Raw genomic sequence first — 21232 nt, forward strand, 5'->3', positions numbered from 1 at the left:
GATAAGAACGCGTTATCATGAAATTCCCACGAGAGATCTGCCGCTGGGCTCCTTCAAAATCCACATCCGGACCAGAAAAAAACAACCCACGGAAAGAATGTCTGGATATTTTTATATCCGAGGATCTAGACACCCCATCGTACGCGGTTTAAAATTCTATGAATAAAAAATCTGACATGATCGTAGGTTGTGGGTGCGGACGGGGTGCGGATAGGGACAAGGAATAGAAGAAACATTATTCGAGGAAGATAATGGCCGTTATAATAACCCTGGTAGATACTAATGAGCGCTTCAGGAGTATCCGAACAGCAGGTAGGCAAGGGGCACCTACACCCGGGACTCGAGTCCTTTTCGAAACGATTATGGCGTGTCTCCAGTGATTTAGTAACTCGGCTTCGGCCGCGGTCGCGTCGATATGTTAATCCACGGTTATAATCCCCGAAAGGGAGACCAGAGCGTGGAGTCGAGGCGTAGGCTCGCCGCCATATAGAGAAACGAGGCACGTATGGAGCCTACCTACGCGCGGGATGTGTTTGCGGTGAAGGACGAAGCGGGCGAGGAGGTTGTTAAGTCGAAAAGCACCTCACCTCCCGGGTGCAGCTCAAGTTATACGCCCGGCTTCGTCGTAAATATAAAATATAAAATATCGAAGCCTCGAATAAATAAGGGACGGAGAGGCGCGCTGCTGGAACCGCTGGTACAAGGCATGCGGCTTAACCCTTCGAGCCCGGCAACGACTCTCCTGCAGCTCCTTACCCTGCACCACTCCTCCACCTGCTTTTCATGCTTTTTAATTAAAAAATATTCCTTTCGGCGATTTTACGAGATGGCAGCTTCCTCAGCATATCGCCTCCTCCGCCTCAGTCAAGGTCATTAGCACAGATTGCCTGCCCTCCACGTAGCCCCCGGCTCCGTCACGAATCCTCGACGTTATACGCGACCGACGGCACCGGCCCGTCATCATTATCGTCACTGACGGAAGACCCGTCTCACTCCTTGTGTCCTCCTTCGGGGATGAAAGCCCGGTGCGAGAAGAGGGAAGGAACAAAGATGGATATTAACCGATCGGTGAACGAGAATTCAAAGACGAATGCACGGTCCGCGGTGAACTTCTTCTCATCGTCACGTATTGTGACAAACTTTCTCTTTTTATGATGAAGATGAATAGCGCGAGATATATTCATATTACATACGTATACACACGCGGCTGCTGCAGGCTTGCTGCACGGGCTTCTCTTCAGGGATTTAATTTACGACAGTCGCGCACTGCTCACTGAATCACTTGACTGCGTATGTCGGTATCGACGTTAATGACGTTATTAGGCTTACTGGGAGTCACGCCTGCTGTTGCCGCTGTTGCTGATGCTGCTTTGAACAGCGCTCGGATATAACCGTGCAAGGCTGACAATGAACCGCGTTCTCCAGTTGCCCAACACGGCCGACTGCTCGGCGTGGTCCCTCATTCTCTACGACGTAAAGAAGAATAATGAGACATCCATCTGTCATTTATTGCTATATTTTCGTATGCTCGTCACGAGTTATACGAACGGTGATCTTTTCGAACAGCTTCTCCATGAATTGGACTCGATGATCGATTCACTATAGTCATATAATTTTACAGCGTTCTGGATAGAACTGAACTTCCCTAACCGGGCACCAGTTAGTTGTCTGCAATAGTCCTGCATTTCCGGATCCGTGTCGATCCTTTGTACTCCGATTCCGAATCGACTCATCAAGATTCAAGATTAATACGTTATGGAAGTGGAGTACCCAGCATGAATACTAGTTAGGGAAAGCACATATTTGATTAGACTAGAATCAATATAGTACCTCTAGTTGTACATGAGCGAAGTGAAATTTGAAGTACGCTGATTCATTCAAGCTGTTTCCAAGTAGTGGAGTTAAAATTATGAAATATTCCCAACCGCAATATGACGTTTCGATGTAGAACTTTGGTTCGCGCAAATGATAGATAAGTTTCGCGAAAAAATCTGTCTTCAGACAAGCATCCTGAGGATAATTTTTCTCACCAGGAACACGTCGTCGGCACTCAATGATCAACGAAAGGGATATGAACGAGGAGAGAAATGAAAGTCAACGTAGTTCAACTTGATTCTCAACCAGTGAAATATGAATACCGTGGGGTCTTGTACTGACTGGATTACGGCAAAGAGAATGAATCCCGAATCGAGGTGCCGTCAAACAACCCGTCGGCAATTGATCCCTCGGCGCATTTCGCGCCCCTTGACATGCCAAATCGCGAAAGAATAGAGAACAGGATAAGGTGGGGTCGGTTTCTTTCCCGTTGGGTGTCGGTGTCTCGGTTGCATTTCGGTCGATGCGTATAACCGCACATATGATCAGGTGGCAGGCAGGCAGGCAGACGGCGGGGGATCAAAGATATCCTGAGCGCTAGTCTGGAAGGTGGAGGAGGGTGCAGAGGGTGGAGGGCGAGGGTGAAGGCGAGGCGGGAAAAGTGCCGAGTGTGTAGTGGCGGAGAGAGAAGTGGAGAGGAGAGGAGAGGAGAGGAGAGGAGAGAATAAGAAAAATCGAAATATTATAGCATCGGACTCGGCTCCGCCGGCTCTCTGCTCAGCCGCCGAGAGGGTGAGGCGACAATCCGTGACCAATCCGACACTAAATCAGGCGACGCGCGTTCCACCTTACACACCGACGATCCCAGCGACGTATGTACTCCACCATCCGTATGCTGCTAGCCATGTAGGCAGACACCATTTTCACGTTTACATAGATCCGAGCCATGTACACGTGGTTGTATATAAACACCGTGTACAGCGTGTGCACTGTGCATCCTTCATTTCGGTGTGGGTTTTGCCCTTGCGCATTAAATCGTTTCAGCCATTGCATGGCTGTTAAACTGAGAAAAGCCAGTGAACTTCGTTCTTTGATTATAAAAAAAAAAAATCGTTACGTTCCGTTTATTCTCATCGACGAATTTATAGTAAACATTTTCATCGAATTCAAGAACGTTTTACTGATCTTAAAAAACCGTTTCACGCAATAGTTCCAAAGAAACGATGTTACAGAGAGGCTAGTAAATGAATATGATTTTTTTAATTTTCACTGAAAATTATTTTTTTGCAGCAGTAGTGCGGAGACGTTGCTTTCAGTTGAATAGAACTAAATTATTACGTCAAATCGAAGAAGGACTGTGAATGGAAGTTTTTTCAGTGCTTCTCGGTATTATCGTCGAAACCTTTCATGAATGAAGAATTATTTCTCAACGGTTGCACGGAGAAGACTGGAACGATATGTTTCTCTCAAAAAGCGTAGCTCATAATCGTTTCCGCGCTACTTATGTACATACATCCAGCAATGTTTAATGACTGTACTCAGCGTAATAGCATCCTCGGAACCGTTCGAGTTGTTGACTTAATTTACTTTCATTTCTGGTGAAGTAATTAAGAGTCGTACCCTAAACTCATATATCGTAACGATTCCCAGTGAACCGTAGTTTTGAACTCTCCGTACGGATAAGTATTATACGTGCTTGCATACTTAGCGCCACGTAGATCGTACAGTCACAGTTCCCGAGCTTGGTAGCAATGGATACTAACAATTTTCTAAACGGTTTCATCCTCCTCTCCGAATAACTCGTTAATCACTTTCAAACATCGCATGTATTACGGATATGTAGATGCCGTCGTTACGTTGCATTAAGCCGCTCGCTCGAAATGAATTAGCGCTCCCGTTAATGACAAAAATTTGCTAATTTTGTTGTTTCCTCAGGTAACGACGACCTCGGTGCAGCCTCCTTTTTCACCGCTCGTTACTGGATATCAAAGAAATAATATTTTGCAATTCTTGTTTGTGCTCTACGACGGGCATAATAACGATAATTACATGACCCACTTGCCGCATTATTCCTGCAAATATTGAGACGGCTAACATTTGCGGTTACACATTCACGTATGTATTCCACGTGGTGTAATATCACCGCGGTATAGTCCCGATAAGGAGTTAATTTATTTATTACTTTGTGTACGCCGCTAGACTATGCGAGATAACCGTACCATAGATTTTTCAGAAATTACGTCGGTCACGGAAATTCACCGCAACGTGAAAATCACGTCACAGCCTTCGCGTCCGGCTAAATTCTCGCGAAATTCTGCCAATAAAATGTATAATAAAAGAAAAATGAATTAAAAAATTAAAATTCGCACAGGAAAACAAAACGCGTGAATCCCAACGCGGAGCAATTTAATAATCTAAACACGGATTTGAGGGGACTGCTGTTGCAACGGTTCCGGATGCGTAGGCCTGATCTTTCGAGGCGAGCCTGATCGCCCGGGAATTATTATCACCGCGAGGTTATATCGTTTCAAGGATATGTTCGACCCCGTGTCATGCATGTGCCCATGTAGGTGCCTGAGGTATGGATACCTGACGAGGTATTTAACCCTTCGCAGTCACGTTAAATCACGATCGTATCAAGACAAGAATCCCGCAGGTGCTGCAGTACACGACCCCTGATTCCTGCAGTTGCACTTTTAAAAACTTCACTAACCTTTGTTCGTGCATACATGGATTAGAATCAAGATTATTGTATCAGCACCGTTCCGTGATCACTTATTCCGCGAATCTCCCGTGTCAGGATGTCTCACATACGGGAGAAACAAAGTCTATAATTAAACCTCCCGCAATCGATTTGCGAAGTAGTCCATTCCTCCTGTTCTTTACTTTGGTTTCGTCGCAAGTGTTTTTTCACAATCTTTAACGAATTTGTCAGATTCTTTCGTGAGTTTCGAAGTAATAGTAAAGTTTTTTGGGATTCGCTTGTCCACGTTATAACATCCGCGTACCTCAATTCATAATTATACTTATAAAGCTGTATGAAACAGAGTATTTCATGACTTTAGTACCGGCGAGTATTTTTTCTTTCAAGCACGAAAAATTGACCACTCGTATCCTGAGGCATGGCAAAGAGATTAAAATTTTTTCCGAATTTCCGTGTATAAAAAAAATTAATATTTCCATCAGCTAAGTCGGTGATTTCGTGACCGAGGCTCCTACGACCGGCCGTATAAAAGTCTCTAATTTGTCTTTCTCCCCGTCGAGCTTGTGGCTCATTTGTAATTCAGGCGATTTGATGATTTCGTCGAAAACAGGACCCTGGAGTTCGTTAGCGCGGCGGCTGGGAGGAAGGCGATAAAAATGATAGCGCTCGGCGTTCCGCGTCGCGAAAACCGGATGACGGAGAGCCGACGGAGAACCGACGGACGAACCGCGAGGCGGAAAGGCCGTCGCCTATTAATAGCGCACCCTATCGACGCCGCCGACGATTTCTTCGTTCATTTTTTCCTTTACCTCTCTTTTTCGTCCGGATCTCAGAGGCCGTTCCGTCAAGACGACACTCGTTCATTCCGACGCAGAAATGCGTCCGCCGGATCGTAAACGGCGTGATTTCACGTCCGACGTTCCGAAGATTCAAACTCACTAACCTCGACGAGTGAATTTATTTCAGGGAATATAGCTGCTTATACCGGCGCCCACGCGTTTCCAGCTTCTTTCCTTTTTTTACCCGCTGTCTCGCGGTTCGCCGAGAACAGGATTGATCGAGATGCCATCTCGGTCCGTTGCAGTGCGCTGTTAGAAAAATGCATCCTCAAATTCGGTGCAAGGGGTTGTTTACGTCCCGCAGGAAGCTTGAGAAATTGACTGCGAGGAAAAGCGGGAAACTTCGGGAGAATTGATTGGCCGATAATCCGGAGCTCGGAATGTCCTATCAACTTTTTGTTGCCTGCGTAAGTAATGGCTAGGATTTTCAAAGTTTTGTTTAAATTGAAAAATCTGTTTTCGGATTGCAATTCAGAAAGCAGTACCCGTTCATTTCCCACCCTTTTCTCCAGCCGTCGGACGACTTAGGTTTGCCCTTGCGTTTCGCACTTTAGTTTTTTGGCGGAGAAACTTGTCCGTCGGCTGCCGTCATCGAATGCGAATTAAAACCGATCATCAGCCTCCAAGTATCTGCCATTTCTACGGCACGAATTGCTGCCCTTCAGGTTTAACATCGGACAATGTTCGATGGATTCTAAAAATTTGTTTAGATTTTTTATTAAAATCGCAAACATTTTTTGACGCCAAATGAAGAATAGTAAATATATTCGTCGCTATGCACAAGTGAATCATACATTTTTTCAAAAGTATGAAAAAATTTTGTTGCACAGAAAATTAATATTATTTCGAATGTGTTTTAGAAATGTGAACTTTATTGGAATGGATATTTTCAAAAATCAATTCCAACCGTCAAGGAAATCTTATTGGGATATAAATATCAACAGTTTCGATAAACGAATAAAATATTCTATCGAATGCTCCTCCGTATACGAATTGACAGAACGATCGTGGCCAGGTAAATATGTAAAATCGCAGACAAAATCAATCGGGTAATTCGAGTTGACAGGGTACAAGGCCCGTGGACACAGGTATGACCGTGTAATGCCTCGAAATCGTGAATGGTTTTTACCGGGTAATTTTTCTGCGCCGTTATTCAATCCCTAACGACTGTATAAATAATTGCGATGTCGTATACGCTCAATTCTAAAGTTTATGCTTATATTCCTATATACAAACACGTTGAATTAATATTACCCCATCGTCGAGGTAGTAGCCGCGAAGATTAAACGCCGTGAATACGATCTTGGACATATGTTAATCCACGTTTATATCACCGAAACACAAAATAGTATACACGTTATATGCGATACTCCGTTTTCTCCGGTGCTCGAATACCTAAAGCCCACCGAGTTTAAGAAGGAAACGATACTTTTCTAAAAATCCTCGTCGAAATCACGCGTTTTTACGCAAGACACACGTATTCTCAACTATCGCTTCGGTATCATTTGCAGTTTTCCGCGCAGAGTAAATATTCGTTTTATAGTTGTGCACAAAAATTGCGGAATGTGTCATGATTCTTTTTTCATACACAAGTTACCAACTCGAACTCGATTTTCTTGCGATTGATTGGATGATCCGATGATTTTTAAAACGGTAAAATGAAGTTGAGGCTGCATTTGATTGAAAAAATGTAGTGAACTGAGTGAACAAATTGCAATTTTGCAATTATCAGAAAATTTCATTACTCCCATCATGTTATCTTCAAATTGATAAAGTGTTCAAATTCAATTATACAACAGCTGATTTTACCAAAATTAATGAACTTTTCATAGTCGAAAAGTATTCCATAAATTGTGAAAATCAGTAAGTTCAATCGTTATTCAAACTCTTACCGAACAAAGGTATAATTTATTTCTTCTTCAAATAATCGTCGCATAAAATTGTTAAATCTTAAAATTTACCGACAAACCGACCGCAAAGTGTAACGATTCCGACTTTCCGTGTTTTTCCGATAGTCTCCTTTACACGTAATATTTCGATTTACGAATATCAGGAAAACTGAAAGACAGCGCCTTTTCGTACGACGGATCTTTGCTGCTCTTAGGTGATGCGTGGGTGGCTTGATGAGGTATACACATATACATCTGCGCAGGTATACCAACCTCGAGACGTATCTTTGGATTCAATAAACAAGGTGGATGTGACACTCGACCTCTCGGAGTCCCGCCCTCGGCATGGCAGCCACGTGACTCGTAAAGATTCCTCTTTATTGCAGCTGCCCCTCTCGGCTTCCATCCCGCCTATATAATTTCCTCTTTGAAAAATCCTCGGCACCCTCGGTCCGCAGTAGCCGCCGACGCCAGCGTCGCGACGCCGCGACGCGCGGCTCACGCCTCACTTTGCGCTTTCCTTTCTTCCTTTCGTTTTTACTTCCCGCTAGTTCCGATCTCCGATTAGAGTTCATCTTTCTCGCCTCGCTTCGCTCGCTGCTCGCCGCTCGCTCTTAGCCTCCTTTTTTCCTTCTCTCAATCAGATATTGTACCTACCGCTGAGATAAAAAGCTCGCCCGCAACGCGCTGCGGTTAGTTTTTTCCTCAGTTTTTTTCTTTTCTTTTTTTCCTTCATCTTCGTCTTTTTCTTTTGTGCGTGCGTCTGTGTGTATGTTGTTTTTTTTTTTTTTTTTTTTTTTTATTTCTTTCCTCTTGTTTCTCGTAGATACACGACGGCACGCAATTCCATTATAATATGAATTATGAATGAATGTGTATTATATATACCGCGGGAGAGGGAATCAAGCCGAGATATACGCGGAGGATTCGAGTTATCCCCAAGAACGATCCAACGGTTACAAGATTCCACGTATCACCGACGTAACCGGCAACGCGGTTTGTAAGATCCGATTAAAAATATTTGACAAATTGAGGTGTGAAAAAATACACCGAGGTGAATCGATCCGCGACACATGGAAAAAATTAAAAAAAAAAAAAAAACAATCAGCTTGTGCTGGTAACTTTTCTTTTCTTTATCCGCAAGATTCATCAACTACAACTGATAACGGTGAAGAAAAAATATTAGTAGGTAATTTTAAATTAGCTGTTAATTTACTTGATTGATTACCGCAATTTTAAAGTCCACAGATTTTCTATGTACGTATAATGAATTGAAATAAATTTATATTCCCACACGAAGACGTACATATAAGTTAAGGTGAACAGAGCTAGGTGTTCATCGAAATATTGAAATAGATAAATAGCGAATCCGTTAGAGGCAAAAAAAAAAGTACGATGTCAAATGATCATATGATTTTCTGTAAACATCTCGCGGAATACACGGAATTTGATAAATTATTTTAAGTGTATTATACATGCAAATTTTTCTGAATGTACGCAACCGTTTATATATACCTACTACGTGTAATAAATTATGAGAGAGAAACTTGAAAAATTGGGATTCCGTATCACTGTGAATATATATATATATATAGTACTTATATGCGTAGTAAAGTAAGGAATGAAAAAGGAAGACATGAAAAAAAAAAAAAAATTGATATGTGTATATACACATGTACAAAAAAGATATATTTGTGCGTAAGATAGTCTGACGAATTCATCCATCTTTCTCTCTCCCACTTAAGATACTCTGACCCTTGAATTCATTATTGCTTCGCAGAATTGCGGTGAATTCATTTTTTCACTTTTATTTTTCCTCTTTTCAAAGATCGAAAAGACTTCCTCCACTCGGTTCGGCGAGCAGCTGTCTGTACAAGCTATAAGGTAATCAAAAACAGTCGGCTGACGAGATCAGGGACACGCCTCCTCTCTTCTCCGTCATCCCCGTCGATGCAGGGCTATCCGTATACAGTTCAGCTCGAATATTTCAACCTGCACCTTATACCTGCAACGGATAATTAACCGTGAAACGCCTCAACGAAAGAACGTTTTAGGTACGTTCTTGGGTCCCGAATCGGGGCCTCAATACGGGCGGTGATTTTCCTCTTATCCGCAAATGTCGGATCCCGATTTTGACCGTTCGATACTTTTTTGGCGTCACCTTGGCGAAGGTGACGAGATTAAGAACCGGTGTAACAAACGCTTTTGAACTCAAGTTTCTCCCGATCCTCTATTTCCTCCTGCTGTAATCAGCGATTGAAAAACTCGCGTGGGTCAATCCGACAGCGGGGTTTAATTCGATAAGTCCGAAAACGACAAAGTCTTTCGCATCGAAGAGCCTGAGGGTTGAAAAGCGGTTCGTCTGCCCAGCTGCCGCAATCTTGGATCTTGAAGAGGTCCTTCGATTCGACAGATTTTGTGGTGAACACGTTTACGGTTGATGCCTGATGGTCGCTTCCGGCTAATGCCTAGGTGTGAAGATGGGACGGGTCTCGGGGTCTTTGGCACCAGGTAGCTCATGTCGTTTGAGAACGATGCTTCTTTCACTTTTTTTTAGTCTCTCTCTCTCTCTCTCTCACTCTGGACTGTGTACCTATCCATAACTCAGCTGCTGTGAAAAGGAGCTGCTGCGAAAGCTGTTCCATCGAGTAATTGAAGGGCTCGAGGGCTCCGTTCTCATAATAGGATCCTGCACGTCTTCCAACCATCGAGTGTGTAACCAACCGCGTTCACTCCAGCAGAACTAGTTTAGGTTCTACCGTGCAACTCGCCTCAATCATTATTTCAGTAACGCCGTAGCTTTTTACACCAACCGTATCCTGCTTGCGAGCTCAGATTTTTACCGCGGGTTCGCAGGTTCGATACTTACATAGGAGAACCTGGAGAACACGTTGGGGGTACTCGGAGTGTAACGAGTTCGACGGTTTTGGATAACACTGTTCAAATCGGAGGGAAAATTCTGCTCCATCGCACTATAAGCTGTATTTCACTGATCGAACAGTCCAGACTTATAATTGATATTGAAACTTGTCTAATTATAATTGTGTTAAATTGTAAATGTATCGTATTTACCTAAAAACATCAAATTTACCATCATTTTTACCATCAACATTAGTTAGATGCATAATCGTGCGATAAGTACGGTTCTTTTCCACGTTCGCTCGATGTTGACAACGAAAAAAGTTTTGCAAAATCAACATTGATTTATAGCTTCGTGTTCGACGAAAATCTGGCAAAAAGTCAATTGCGCAAAAACTTTTCACGCAACAATCTATTTTCAACTAAGCAAAATTCCCAACCGTACAATCTGCTTATTACGTATATATCTGTGAAAATTTTTCTGTAAGTTTAGCCGACGAATGTTTAGTGACGAATGTAAATACGAATGTTGCAGAATTCTTCTCACCGGGGAAAACTTCGCGATAACGAATCGACGGTGTAATTTATATATTTTGTTAAATCGCGATGAACACGCATGAAAAGATCGTGTCACCGATAAGCAGATCCCGCAATCAGGATTCGCGCGTAGGGGGGAATGCTCCCGCAAGTTTGACGTGTGTACAAGTACTTCGCGTGCCCACGCAACTTCAAATACATAAAATAACTTTTCTCTCTTTTTCTCGTTGTTCCCTCTCTCCTCAAGCCTCTCTCCCTCCTCCCTTATATAATTCAAACCGCGATTTATGCCTGCTTTCAGGGATGGAGTCGAGCTCGGGGAGCTTCGGTCCAGTTTCGATCTCCCGGCATCAGGCCGAAAGGACACCCCACTGTTCGTAAGGGCGCCTCGCACTCTTGGCCGGCGGGTGCTCGACGCTGTCCGAGAATACGCGTCCCATTCGCTCGGGCACGCCACCACGGGGTCCGAATAATTTATAGGAAGGGCATCTGCATCGTAATTGATAATATCCAGCGGTGAGCCGGTGAACCCAACCCCCTTTCACCCCCGGCGCTCAAGCTGCCACATATCTCGGATTTTACGCGTTTCAAAAAACCTTCGCGCGTCCGAACAGCGATCTTCGAGATCCTGCGGGAGAGTTTCCGAGGGAAGGAGTCGGAATGGCAGAGGAAGATGGAGAAGAGACGAGTCGAGATGAGATGAGATGAGATGAGATGAGACGAGATGAGACGAGACGAGACGAGAGCCGGACTTTCGGACGCCGGGGGCTGCGGTGGGCCGGGCATCGTGCGTTGCTTTCTGCTTTTATTTCTTCACTTTTCGAAGCCGCTGCTACGCGGAGCGAGAGATTGGGCGAGGCTGCACCGGCCTGCGGTATAATTAAAATACAGCCGAGGTCCAACTGCGCTGGAGCGGTTCGCTGCCCAATGATTAGTATTTAGGGGCAGGAATGCAACCGCGCTGTCTGCCGGAGGAGGATGCGGGGGATTAAAAAGGATACAAAAAGCAAGGGAAATTTTACTCTTCTTTTTTTTTTTTTGTTCTTCCTTTTTCGAAATAATTCACATGTGCACGCGCGTTCAGGGATGTGTATCACGCACACGTGGACAAAAATTACCGGGAACATCTTGTCTTGATAATTGCCAACGATTTAATTATTGGAATCGACGCTGTATGTGAAGAAAAAAATTTGATGGAAACAAGGTGTTTCTTTGAAATTTTTATACCCCTTGGATCCTGTTCACCTTCGGATCGTGGTTCAACGCAGGGGGGGAAAAATCGAAAGTAAAGAAGAAACGGTAGGTATTACGATTCGTTTGACAAATCAACAGCTTGACACTTCGAATTGTGTGTAATCTACGGAGAGTCGGAGAAAAAAAAACGAAATTTCGATGACGTTTCAAAGACAACTTAAACAATTTATTGAAATTGATGTATAAAACTTACTGCAACCGCGAAGTGTAGGCAGAGAATAAAAAATGTCGAAGAAACTAATTGTCATGGTACATTTGTCACTGAGTGACTTGATTGATTGCACGGACGCCTTTGAATTAAAATATTTGAAATTAGAAAGGAAAGGATAATACCCGAAAAATGATACCTGCAGCTATTTAACGGAATGTGTACATCGTGCGGTTTGAGAAAAAAAATTACGCAACAAAAGTGAATAAATTACGGGTACTTGCAAAGGAAAGAATAAAATCATGACAATGGTATTCAACAATTTTGTTCCCTTCTTTTTGTCGACACGCACCTATATATGGCAATGAGATGTAATTGATCAGGTTCAAAGTTGCACGAAGGAATAAAGTTTCAGGTAATTTATACGCGTGTATATATGGTATGTATGGGAAGGTTGTTACTGCCTGTCAGTATCCGTGACGTGTCAATTTTTTTCTATCTTTTTTTTTCCATCTTTATGGTATTTTAATTTTCTTTTTCAACACCGTTTATCCCGATATCACGATGCGGTAGACGATAGATATGATATGCGATTATAGATGTCAAGACGCGTAATTAAAAGACGGTAAATTACAATAATCTCACAGGTAACATTATACATATATAATATTCTTGAAATTAAGAAGCGAGTAGTAAAAAATCTCGGTCTGTCATTAGCGGGACGCGGATGAGTTTGTCTTCGTGTAGGTTCGTATAGAGTTTCAACATACCTAACTCACCCGTCTCAGATACCAAGCAAAGAAGGAAACGAAAGAAGAAGGAGAAGTAAGAAAAAAAATTAAAGAAACGAGACAAACGAATTTCTAGGAAGAAGAAAAAGAAGATGAAAAAATAAAACGTACGTCGAACAGTGGAATTCACATCCGTCCGCGTTAATATAAAACGGCGGATTGTTGATGAATTCGACACGGTGATGCGAGTCTGAAAATTCTGTATAATAAGTATGAGCAAAGAAAGAAACAAAAAAAAAAAAAAAAGAAAAGAGAAAAGCACAGTCTCTCGTTCTCTCTCCACCGCGATAATAATTACGCATTTTAACGTGTAACGTAACCCATCATTAATGCAAAACCACACATGCTGCAAGCTCGTGCGCGTGTATAATACGCGCGCCATTGACCCATCGAGGATGATCAAAGTTTGTAAAAAGGAGGGGCGGTATTTTTACGCGGTTTGATTACAAATTACACTAAAGTCACAGCCGTCCGTTCTGTCGTACTGACGGTCGATTCGTTGACAAACGATTAATATTCATCGAGTATTAACGAAGCTATCGTATAAATTGTTCGCATTACGGCGAGCGCAGCGTTGCTGAAAATCCCAGTGAATAGTGGGAGTGACGGTAAGCCGGATGACGGCTTGCTCGCCGAGCTTCGAGCTTCCCTGAAAGAGCCAAGGAAGTTAGGGACGCCGTCGAGAGATGGCGTCTCGAGTATCGCCTGGCGCCGAGTCCCCGCTGACTGAGACTACTGAAACGTCGGAGAGAGAGAGATAGAGAGAGAGAGGGAGAGAGAGGGAGAGAGCCCGCCTCTGGCTCTTTCATTTTTGATGCCATAAAGAGGTATTTTATCGCCGCGTTTAAGGGTTATTGTACAATAAAACCGGCATTATTATCAGTTAGCCTGCTTAGAGCGAACGCGGGACGAGGCGTGAACCGGGAGAGGTTGGATCACCCGCGGTTCGGGCGCCGGATCTTCTCGCTCGCTTCCGAGGAGATGCGAGGAAGAGTGGCAGCTAAGACTGTGGAAAGCACGACTGCCTTTACGACTCGTAAAACCCGGTAAACATCCAGACATTGTCTCGCGGAAACACGCGGCTTTCTCTCTCTCTGTCTCTGTCTCTATATATATCTATATATATCCATATACATATATATATATATATATATTAGGGTGATTCAAAAAAATCATTATTTTTTTTTCGAATCAAAGTGGTAGCGAAAAAATGATTCGAACTGACGAAAAAATAATGCCTACATGCGGAAAAATTTTTTACCCAAGATTTAGAGGTAGCGCAAGTCGATTTTGTGTATTTGTTTAAGGTTTTTTTTTTTTCGTAAAATTTAGATAAGATCATAATTGCGAGTGTAACTATATATTTTACGAAGAAACCACAAGATACCTTTTTTGTAGATTGATTCATTCTTAACAAAAAAGCTATGTTGTTAAATTTGACACAATCCAGTATTTCGTGAGATATTTTTCAAATACGCATTGGCTGCAAAAAAAAAAAAAAAACAAAAACTACACAAAAGGTATCTTGTGGTTTTTTCGTAAAATATATATTTACACTGGCAATTGTGATGTTATCTAAATTTTATGAATGAATATACACACGTCACGATCTACCGAACTTACGCTATAATCTCGATAATCAATTTTACATCCATATTTTACCCAACCACGCGTTTGTTTTTACTTAATATTTCATCCGCTTGAAAAATTAGAATATCAATATAGTCATCGGTGTGATTTGTTGTCTGGTGAAAAGATTTATTGCTCGAAACAGAAGAAACGGCGACTAGATTTGAGGTTCGAAGTTCGGGTTACATTATCAGTAGAATTATGCTTGTCTTTATTCCCTCTTCGTTTCTTTGAACGGTAGTTTCTTTTTTTTTTGTTTTTTTTTTTCACTCATCACCCTTTCTTCGCCCTCCGAATCGTCCGAGTAAGACGAAAGTCCTGATAAGTAGAAATCCTTCACGCCGTATTTTATATTGAAATTAATACAACCGTGGGACCGCCCAAGCGGCGACTCCAAGTCTATATCGGAGTTTTATGGTACGGTTAAAGAAGAAGACCTGTGCATGAATGGATCTCACCTCGCGAATGATTTACGGTCTATACTTTGAGTCAGAAATGTTTTCCCTCGTATACCGTAACACGGAGGGACTTAATAGCTTATGGATAAAACGTCCGTGTTTACGGTCAAGTTGATTCGGCATTATGGGCCAGCTTTGACGTTACGGGTACCACGGTATTGTGGATATTTCGAGAATTGCGTCAGTCATTAAAGCATCACACGGTAAATCGAGAAACTGAATACAGCTGTAAGCAAATGAAACGCTTTGAAAATAATTTTGACACGATAAAATGATAACAGGTAAATAGAGTTTTTCTCGTTTATCGATGCTTGATTTTGCATTCAACGCTCGAGAAAACAGGCGTAGTAAGTCAAGAATTTTTCAAAACGAAACAACGACAGAAAAGGCTGCGGAATACATCCTTCGCTCCTGATTTATCGTATAAATTTGATATACGGACGAAGTGTTGAGGGGTTAATTTGCATAAAAACATTACATCTTCTCAACGTCACTCAGCCGTGCGGCGTATATAATAACGGAATGCAATTGGCTTCAATTGTTTGAAATTTAAAGAAAACCATTCGTCATTCGAACGAGCCGTCTGACCGACTTGGCGATAATTGAGGCGCAGGAACAGGACATGGAAAATTTTTTAATAATTTCTTATCGTGCAAGTTTCACACTCCGAGAGTGGAGTGGGTGAGAGATTAATTGTCGACGGACAAGAAACAATTATTCCATTCGGCGAAAAGTCTCCAAGCATTCCTACTCGATGACGGGGTGGTATTTTTTTGCGAATTGCAAATCTAGCCGATCCATACAGGCATGCGGTTACTTTCGGCTCCAGGTGATTCTTTTACAGGGAGCAAAAGGCGGATCGTGGCGTAATCGGTTTCGATTATTCCGGGGACCCTGCAAGGTGGGATTCACGAGGTGCTGCTGCTGAGTGTCTGCGTCGCGTGTTCATTTTATCCACACACGGTGCCTTCGGCGGGTTTTCAGGAATCTTGTGTCGGAACCGAACGCCGTATAACAGCTTTTCTCAGACGAGTAAAACTTAGGCAGGCAGGCAGAGAGACAGACAGGCAGGTGTGTGTCTGAAATCTGAATATACGCAAGGCGATATGAGATAGCGGTGTGTACCCAGTGAAGTCTAAAACAGCGGGGGAAAAAAAAACGAGGAAAAAAAGACACGAAACAAATTTTATACATCGTGAAAATCGGTCATCAGCCTTGATTCGTGTGGTTTTGAAATACAAGCACCGCTATTATTATAGTTCCAAGCAAATTTCATCTCGCGATCGTAAAAAAATATATATAGTCTTTATGAGTGAAATACGGCGACAAGTTAAAATAAAGAAACTAACATATTTTGGGTCATGTGTGTCTCGTGCGAAATGGTGCTAAGGACGCGAGTGTGAGTCGCCTACAGCTGTTCAAATATACTTTGCATAAATATATTGTAACTAAAGTTTTTTTGTTTTTTCTTACAATCTGAACACAAAAGTTATTCCCAATAATCCAAAAATATTGAATGAATCTTTCTCTCACTCTCTCTTTTTCCCCTCTCTCGAAAGACGCAGAATCACGCAGAGTGGGGAGAAAAAAAGGTTACGTATATATCGCCTTCGGAATAATCCTAAGGCCTACCTTGCAGCTATACCTATACCCGAGGAGCCGACGAGTTACGAGTCCCGATTCTGTATCTGCCTACCTCCCCCTCCCCCTTTCTTGAAAAAGGCCGAGATGTAAGAAATGGGTTTTGGTTAAATTGGGAAAAAGTCGGGGAGGGTCCCACGACGATCCGCATCCGGGGACCACCTACTCCCTTCGTCCGAAGCGGCCGTTCAGAGTCGCCCCGGTAAAGGATTCAAGTCTTCTTACAAACTGGAATTTTCATTCATTTTCCAACCCGCCTCCAGGGCTCGCCGACCGGTCTAACTTACAGCGCCATATTTTTTCGGACGTATTTATATTAGATCCAAGACTGGAGATATGCAGCCCCAGCTTCCATGGATCCTTATGGCCAGGCTCCTTTGCGTTCAAAAGTCTGAAAAGCCTCTTTTATTTTTTAAACTGGCAAAAAAAAAAAAAAAATAAGAAAGAAAAAACAAATAGAAAAGAAAAGAAAATTATCTTATCGAAAATCCCCAACGAGCTATTGTTCGGTACACTTATCTGGTCGCGAATAAAAACATTCAGATGTGCACATAAATAATTCTTAAAGAAGCACCTTATGCATGCGTCTTTCTGAAAAAATGTATCTCCTTCTATAACCCTGAGTATCGTGATCTGAATATTCGTTACCACGGACTCTGAAATTTTTTTCACAATCAAGGATAATTGGATAAAAAACTGGCTCCGACGTGGTTAATATTTCCAGAAGCGAATCGGCAAAGTTTGGCTCCGAATGGCTCTTGGGTCTTGATAAATCCGGGATCCTCTCTCCACGCGACAGGATTCACTGCGTATTGCGTCCCTTGTCGCATTTGCATAGCGTCGTCTCCCGTCTGGAAGTGGACAAACGGACGTAAATGCCCGGAGCGAAGATCGAGACCTGGAAGAATCGTTGCCGATGGACAGCGGTGAACCGTTCACACGGGCTGAACTGCACCTCGTTACAAAACGGAGGGACGGGCGAATCTTTCCTCGGTTACAGCTCCGTGTTTGGATCCTCCTCGACGTTCCTCTTCTTCATCCCATCCTTGGAACTCGATGCGTCTCCACTTCTTTCATTCCGCACTTGGTCCGATTGTTTATGCGATAAACGCGACTCCCGGTCTCATTGTCAGTCCTTCAGGCTGAAGCCAGAAGGGTACTCAGTTTGGGAAATTTCACCGCTGTTGAGTTTCTTGACATCCTTTTTCGCTTCGGACTCTTCAATTAATCGCGACACTTGGCGCCGTCGTCATATCGACGGGGATTCCTGCCGATGGAAGAAGAACCAGAAAGAGAAACCGAGCCTCGGCCTTTACTCGAGCTGGTTGCTCTAACGAAGGAGGAACTTGCACAGGAGGAGTCGGAGAGACGCGAAGTCAGCTCTCTCTCGTTTTCTTCTCTCTTGTACGCTGGCTGACTGGCTCGCTTGCCGCCAACTAAACGTGAATACATTTAAATGGTAATGATCGAGAGGGAGAAGAAGAAGGTGCATGGTTCGCCGCTGCCCGATTCTTAGAGGAATACGATGTCCAGAGCTGCGTGCACGAACCAGAAGGACGTGTTTCCTGTTTCGTTCTCCCGCCGCCGCAGAGCCACAGATCCTTCGGTACCACAGAAGATGCGCATTTCTTCCTGCGGGGATGAATCTTCGTGCGATATTTATCTATGCATCTATCGGAAGACGTGGACAGAGAATTGTTCTTTATTATCCTTTTTTTATCCGCGCAGCGAGGATCCGAAGAGCCAGGGAGTCAGACTGCTGGTCTGGATCTTGATAAGCGGTCAAAAGTTAGGGGCGTCAAAGTGAGGATGCGTTTTACGGAGAAGGCAGGTGGCACAGGTGGCTCGGCCTTCTCTGCTTAGGTGTCCAACCCTTCGGAAGCTTCAAATTGCGATATACATTTCCGTAAGCGTCTCTCAACGAAACCGATTTTTTGTCAAATCTTTGTCGCCTACTTTCGAATCTATCCATCCAGTCTTGAAAGAGAATACTGAAAGTAACCAAGCAATCAAATGCCGCCTGCGTCAAAGTACCGCAATAGACACGACGATTTGGCAATCGGTTTTCTTTTCTCTCTCTCTCTCTCTCTCTCTCTCTCTATTTTTTTATTTACAACATCGACAGACTCAAGGCGACAGGTGACAAAGTACTACGACGTTTAATCTCGATGCGGAGATTAGTAATGTCGATTTTATCACTCGGACAAACGATCTTGACTAGTCTCGTATTGAGTGTTTTTATACACGTTGTACGGTATCTCTTATACGTATATCCTTTAATCACCGCATCGCGTCCGCGTAGCGAAAAACGACCGCTCACCATCTTATTACCATATCAAATACGATTTGTTCAATAGAAATCTGTTTAATATTCAAGAATATAATCATCCGTACCTACGTGCATTATTATACCAGCTCTGTTCCGTCAGTGTTGAACCCACCTACTTATCACGAATTAAAATGCCCAGCTCGAGAATGTGTCGATATTATACTCGCACACATGTGCCTATCTACATACACACACACATATTTACACGCGGTTATGTATAACGTGAGAATAATCCGCTCGCGGAAAGCAATCGTCGATTCGTTCCGCGGATGGATTTGGCCGCGCGTTAATCGCCGTGTGCTCGGAAATATCCAACTTAACGCACTGCGGTCTCCAGCGCGTGCAACGTGTGAAAAAAGGAGCATTGACGACGGGACGACGACGGTCAGCGGCTAGACGCAAATTGCCCGACGAGCACGCGGCTTGGGTTTATCTCGAGGCCAAGGCGTCGTACAAATTGGCACTTGCCCGCTATCGCCCGGGTATCCCTGAATATATTTAATTAGAATTAATGCCGCGGCCGCTTAAAAATTAGCATTGCTGATCGTGGCTTACGTCACCCGGAAACGTCCGGCAGAAGGTGTGAAAACCCGAATCCACGCTCCGCGACGAGCACCGACCCGCCAGACCCTTATCTGTCACTCCTAAGAGCCCTTCGCTACCGTCCAACGTTACGCCGTTACACCGTCAACCCGCTGCCGCCTGCAGCTACTGTTGGATTATGGACGCTGTTTATTCACCGACGAATTATTTACAACCCCACAAGGCGTACGCCGCGAGGGCCTCGATCCGAGATAGACGCGGCCGGTTAGACGATTCGTTTTTTAAATTTTTCAACCCTCCAAACGCGGTGTCAAGTCAGGTAGCACGCGCCACGCCAAGTAAATCTTCATTAGCTTGCGATTTTACATTCGAGATAATCGCTCGTTGCGGATTTTGAATTTCATGTAAAATCAAAAACTATGTTTCTTTTTCTTCAATTCTATAAGGCAGCTAATGATTAGTTGTAGCAACGCATATACGTACGTGCTGCAAAGATCTAAGACCTTGTTGGAGATTTAAACGTATCGGTTAGACCGGAAGTGGTAGGAAGTCCAGCTCTTCGTGCTTGTCACTCTGTGTCGGGATTAAATGAGCTCACAAGTTTGCCCGAGCAACCGCGTATGATCGGAATCGATAAACTTCACGTTCACGTGATATTGTCGAAGGTACAGTCGCTTCCTCTTGAAGACTACGATTAAAACACTTCCGCTGCCCACGCGACGCTTTGCCTGGTCGTTCTTTGATCGTTTACGTATAAATCTCCCGCAAGAGAGACATAAAATTTTGTTTTTTATTCCCGAACGTTGAATACCTGTTAGTTGTGATACGCGATTCACGAATGTAATTCAACCCGCCGTTAAAGTTATATGCTTGCTAAATTTGTAGAATAACCGAAAAACTCTTTTGAATTCGAATCCCCCCCTTACAATGCTCTGTATAAATAATGATAGGATAAAAATTCACCGATTTTGCACCCTCTTAAAATACATTCACCAATCTTCGCCGAAATTGACATTATAAATGACGAAAATTACGTTTGACCTGAATTCAAATTATATCTTAGAAATGTTTCTGACGTTCGATTTCCGTTCACCGGAGAATCCACAGAAATTTACGAACTCCCGGCGCATAAAAACGCAGTGAAAAAAAGTGTCTTACAATTTCAAGGGGCGAGGGTGCAGAGAAACGCATCGGGATGATCAGCAGCAGGGGAGACGAGAGGCGGGTTTCGCTATCTGCAATTTATTCTGGCCGCAATCGTGCGGGAAAGAGTCTGTCTGCACTATTCTCGGATCTATAGAGAGACGTGGCTCGGCTTCCGCATGCCCCGTCCATTCCGCCTGTATCCGTCCGTTGCGGAGTCCGGCGAACCAATCATACCGTAGTCGTTTCTGTCCCGGAAACCGGAAGCGAAGGAATCCCGCGGGAAAACGGAGAGCGTGGTGTCGGGGCTGCAGGGTGCGGAGGATATTGAGAGCGACTCGCGTCGCGCTGGACATAATTTCCGCCCGACGAGATCGGAATGGCTAATGACGCAGTCTCTCCTTCTCCTCGCCTCCATCTCTCTCTCCCCCTGCATTTGTCCAAGTCTCCTTCCAATCACGTCGACCAATTCGATCGCGAGCCGAACGCTTCGTGCCCCCCGTTTTTTTTTCACAATATCATCTTTAATTGCACGCAGCATCGGGATTGCGGAAAACGTCGATTACGTTCGAAAATCACTTTTCCACGCGTCAAGTTCGTAGATATTATTCGTACCTCCGAAACGCGGTTTTAAAACTTGATAAACGTACCTA

Source organism: Neodiprion virginianus, chromosome 2, assembly GCF_021901495.1.
Source record: "Neodiprion virginianus isolate iyNeoVirg1 chromosome 2, iyNeoVirg1.1, whole genome shotgun sequence".
Lineage (NCBI taxonomy): Eukaryota > Metazoa > Arthropoda > Insecta > Hymenoptera > Diprionidae > Neodiprion > Neodiprion virginianus.